This window comes from Fukomys damarensis, unplaced genomic scaffold (assembly GCF_012274545.1).
Source record: "Fukomys damarensis isolate Sample0158 unplaced genomic scaffold, DMR_v1.0_HiC HiC_scaffold_14, whole genome shotgun sequence".
NCBI classification, from domain to species: domain Eukaryota; kingdom Metazoa; phylum Chordata; class Mammalia; order Rodentia; family Bathyergidae; genus Fukomys; species Fukomys damarensis.
The window spans coordinates 7,538,632-7,544,269 of NW_022900926.1; positions in this window are offsets into that span (position 1 = coordinate 7,538,632).

Sequence of the window (5,638 nt, forward strand, 5' to 3'; positions counted from 1 at the left end):
CAGTCATATAAAAGATAAACTACCAGAGGAGAATCTGTGACTCAGGCCCAAAATGGACAGTGATGGGCTTGAATCTTTGTTCTGTTTTGTCGTGCAGACCTTTAAAACTTCACTTATCTCTCTCTAAGCCTCGGTTTCTGGCTTATAAACTTACAAGGATTATAGGTTATGAATTTGTCATGTGCCATGTGCCAAGCAAGTTACTTTGTACGTGGCATTAATAATCTTGAGAATGCTTATTATTTTCTTTTTACACACAAGGAAAGAACTCTGCAGCAATAAATTTCAATGCTCTGCTGTAGAGCTCTTTGGTATTTTTGTTGGCACCTTGAACAAGCTCATGTGGGGTATCTTTTCTCTGTAAACTTACTGCCTGCAATATTGATCAAACCTGTCAGTACTTCACCTTTATTTAACTCATAGTCTATTCAAAGTTGAATTTAAAAGTGAGTATCCAGACTGGGCTTTTGAAGGCCCCAAATAATCAAATATAACTTGTAGAATGCATCTCTTTTGTTCACAGATTATTTTAGCATTTTAAAACACCAAAGGAAAAATTAAAAATAATGGTAGGGAAGTTGGAATAATATAAGGTGTTGTATTATATCTGTAGCCAGTGTTGGACTACTTACTATGAGGAGGAGTTTCTTTGTTATAATCTTGAAAATATCTACTAATCTCTGATATCAGAGACTTTTTTCCTATGAGATGAGGAAATTGGAACTAGTGATTCTTCTTAGTTTCACATTTGTGGGGTTCTCTGTAAATTCAAACTGCTGCATGAATTGAAAATGATACATTAATAGATTTCTTTACATTTTACTTCTTGTATTCACACAAGACAATACAGGTGAAATAAAATGTAGCAGCATTCTCCTAGTGTTCCTCAGACGGCACAGGGTTTGTCCACTGTCTTGGAAGGGAGGAAAATATGAATAGCAATTTTCACAGACATTAAAAGAAGCCATAAATATGGTTCCAAAGTTTAATATTTTGAAAAAGTATAGGACATTTGTTATCTTAATGGAGACTTTCATTTTATTTACAAATAAGCAGTGAGGAGGAACGAACTACATAGAGGAAAGGAAAATGAAGACAGCATGTTAGAGCAAGCTTGATAAACAAAAAAGGCAGACCGAAAGGTCTAAACCATTCATAACTGAAAACTTCAATAAAGAAAATTGAAATTAGGAAGAAAACCTATAATAAAAATGCATAACTAATGGAAGAAATGAATCAGATTAGTCAATACTAAGATATAATTGGACTTGAAGGGTAAAGAACCCATCTGCAGTAAAAGAAATAAAAATCATCCATAACAGAGAAATCATCAGACTATCTCAGATTTCCCAATAGGAAAAAATGGTTGCCATTCAATTACATAACAATTAAAAAAATCGAATAAAAGAAAATTTCACCCAAAGATTTTATATCCAACTAAACTATCTCTAAAGTTGTAAAAGCATAAACAATTATTTATGTTCAAATAATCCCTTCTCTTTTTTGAGAAAACTCGCAGAGGATGAGGTTTAGCTCATTGAGTGGTAAATGAAGAAATTACCAAAACAGAAAGCCTATGATTATGTATATGCTTAAATTTTTATCTACAACTAAAATGCACAGCAAAACTTTTATATCACATTACTAGCCACTCTTCTAAATGTTTGACAAGTATTCAGTATAAAAACTAGGGTGACAAATGAGAATATAAAATGCCAACTATATTTATATATTTATATATACATTTTTATATCCTTAATTTACTGCATATAGGTTTCAAAATACAGGACTGAGAGATGTAATTATAACTATAATTCCTGGAATAAAAATGTAAATAAATTCATGATTTTAAACACACAGAGTAAAAAGAATTATATACTACACAGCTTTTAAAACTCTAAAACATAAGTGATACAACATAAAATAGAGTCGGAACCAAGGCTGGACAAGTGTGTCATATTAAGACATATATGGCTTAAAAGAACAAAATGATTTATTGAAAGGAAATACTCTTACATGGATCACAAAGCAAAACCTAATTCAACTTTGTGCACAGGACACACAGAAAAGCTCAAAGAAATGTATGAAATGTATGTTTATGTATATAGTGCCTGCCCAGCAAAGGCAAATGAACAAAAGTCAGGATTTTGTGCTATCAGAAATGCTAAAATCGCTTGACGTAGAACAACTTTTGCTTTGAGAACAACTGTAAAAGTAAAAGACACACACACACAGGAGGAGTGTCTGTATTACAGTACTGGAGATCTCAGCATGGAAACTACTGACAGGGTCACAGATACCAAAAAGAAGGGTATTAAAGAAGGAAAAGCCGGTAATTAGCCCCACTTCTCTGCTTGACTGAAGTCAGTTGGAAGCTTCACTGGAAGGCTGAGAGACTAACCAAAGCTACTGGTACTGCTTTCAGTATGCAGACACAAAAAACCCTTTGAGGGAGAAGTGCCAAATGACCCAGGCTTTCAGCTGGGACTCTTGACTGGCTGTGGTCTAGCAGTAAAGGAGAACCAGAAATAGATCAGCCCTCAGAAAGAATGAACCCTGAATAGAGAGAGCTCAAGTCCTGACCGGATTAAGGAAGTCCACTTTGATCTCGTCTGCTTGAAACAAAATGAATCCACTCTTGAGTAGATAATGGCACTGAAAACTCAAATTATCTCTACAATTTTCAGTTTAAGAGGTCTGTCATTTAGCAAATAATTTACCAGGCAGGTAGAGAGAAAGCCTACAGGATGAAAAAGCAAAGAGGAAAAATAGCCAACAGAAATGGAACCACAGGAGACATGGATATTGGGGTTAAAAGCATATAAGAATTCATTGTTCTTTGACTTTGGAGTAGAATTTTAAAAAGATTACATGAAGCTTACTTCTCAAAGTTCACAACCAGGGAAAAGAGATAAATTACAAAAAAATACTTTTGAAAATGCATCATATAGTTTTAGATGCCATGAGAGCTAAATGGGCCTAAATTACAGAGTGAGAAACATTCAGTGGTGAGAAAATAAATAGCAAATTTTTTTTACATGAAGAAATTTACCAGTCTTGGTGTGAGCTGAAGTTTGTGGCTTGGCTCAGACAGAAAGCAGCAGCTGAAATATGGAGAAACCAATGTAGCCTTCAGCAGTCCCTCGGGAACTGACAAAAATGGTGGTCTAAGGACAGATATGTCACCATTTTACACACACACACACACACACACACACACAGGTAATGTTTGAAGACTGTGTAAGAAGCCAAACTCTAAACGGCAACCACTTGAAAATTCAAAAGGAAATTTGTTGCAGTTTCACAGTAATTAAGAAATAAGGACCTAAAAGCAGGAATGAGGGAGACAAAAGCCCCAGAGTGTGGTATGTTGACACCAGGGTGCCCAGCCTCTGCTCCCAGCCAACTCAGAACAACTAAGGGTTCAGAAGCCAGCCCTGTGGCAGACAGTTGCTGCAAGGGTAAAATCACTGGGTGAATTTTAGTTGTAGGGTGTTTATAGTCTCAAATAAAGACTCCTTGCACACTAGTAGCTACAAAGAGAAAAGTGTGATTTTACAGTGAAAAGCTCTGACAGACTCTTCTTAATAAAGTGATTAAGATTAACCCCACCATCCAGGCAAATATTGTGCTGTTGTAGTGTCATCAGCCTATAACACTATGTAACCAATAGCTGTGGTTGTTTTCTGGTAAAGTGACCCCTCTCCATTAGCATAATTTACCATATGGATGATTCTGTCCTTTTTTTCCTTTGGCCTCTCTGATGTGCTTTTCTCTTTGATTTCTCCATGTATTCACTCTTGCTGCTCTCTATTCATGATATACATTATCTATCCACATTATTGGGCTCTCTTTTACTTTTTAGAAATTAATTCAGAAATTTCTTTCAGGGTTTTTTCCAAAACTTTTATTATTAATGAGCCAAAAAGAAGCCTGTTTTTATGATCCCTCAGGAATGTATACCTCCTGGTTATATTGTGGCTTGATTGGTAACCTTTGGATGTTACTTAATACCACCAAATCTCAATTTTTAATCTGTAAGACAGATTAGGACAGAAACCTATAAAACTATGATTAAAATAAGCCTTTTCTTCTTTAAATTGTGGGTGTGGCTGTTTTGTTCCAGCTATGGGAAAACTGGCTAATACATATGCCTTGGTCAGCAATATATATGAGGATGAGATAAGATATGAATGTTATGATCCTTGTAATTTTTCAGCCATCAAACTGAAGTAGGCCAATAACACAGCCTAGAAGGGGAAGCACAGTAGGTCAAAATCAGATCTTCCAGTACAAGCCTGGATTGCACTGGACATGGCCCCATTCACAATTTGAAGTACAGTAATTAAAGATAGGGCAGAATATGGTGTGGCTAATCTCACCTGAAGAGAGTAACCAATTCATAGAAGAAATCAGGGAAGAAATATGAAAATTCCAGAATCAAAAGATATAAATATATTAAATCAGAATCTATGGAACACAGTGAAAGCAGTTTGAAGAGGGAAGTCTGTAGCTATGAGTGCTCACATTTGAAATAGAGAAATCACAAAGAAATAACCTAACAATGCATCTCAAACTCAATCAAAACTCAAAACTACCAGAAGAAAAGAAATTATAAGGAATGGATCAGATTTTAATGAAATTGAGACCAAAACTGCAATATAAAAGATCAATTAATTATATGGTTTTTTAACTAAATAAATGATTGCTTAGTTATCTCTTAGCTAAACTCATCAAAAGAAAGAGAAAACCCACAATAATGAAGTTAGAAATGAAAAAGGGCAAGGTAAAAAGACACCACTGAAATCCAAAGGAGTATTAGACGCTACTTTGAAAACTTACTTTCCGATAAATTAGGCTTTTTTTGTTTGGTTTGGACTTTTGGTTTTTTGTACCAGGGATCGAACTGGGAACCTTGTGCTTGCTAGGCAGGTGGTTGCATCACTGAGCTAAATCCCCAGCCTTCCAATAAATTAGTGAATCAAGAAGAAATGGATACATTTCTAGACACATATGACTTAACAAAATTGAAACAAGATGTAAAAGAAACAAAAACTGAACAGACCACAGGGAGCAATGAAATTGATTAAATAATACAAACTCTACCAACCAATAACAGCCTTGGATCCAGTTGGTTTACAGCTGAATTTTTCTGGGCCTTCAGGCAAGAATTAATTCCAATGCTCCTCAAATTTTTCCATAAAATCAAAAAAGAAGAACTAAAGAATCAAAGAAACTAAAGAACTAAAAGAATCATATCACAGAGAAGTATGTGCACCCATGTTTATAGCGGCACAGTTTGTAATAGCTAAATCTTGGAAACAACCTATTTGCCCATCCGTTGGAAACTGGATAAAGAAGTTGTGGTTTTTCTATAAAATGGAATATTACTCAGCCATAAAGAGCGAGAGAATAGATTCATTCATAGGAAAATGGATACATATTGAAGATATACTCCTAAGTGAAATAAATAAGTCCCACATGTGTAAATACCAAATAGTTTCCCTGGTGTGAATATTCTGCAACAATGCATAAGATTCTAATAAGATTACTGACATTTAGAAATGGGAGGAAAGGAGCTAAAGGTGTAGGGAAGGAGTGATACGTAGGGGAAGAACAAAAAGGGAAAAGAAAAAAA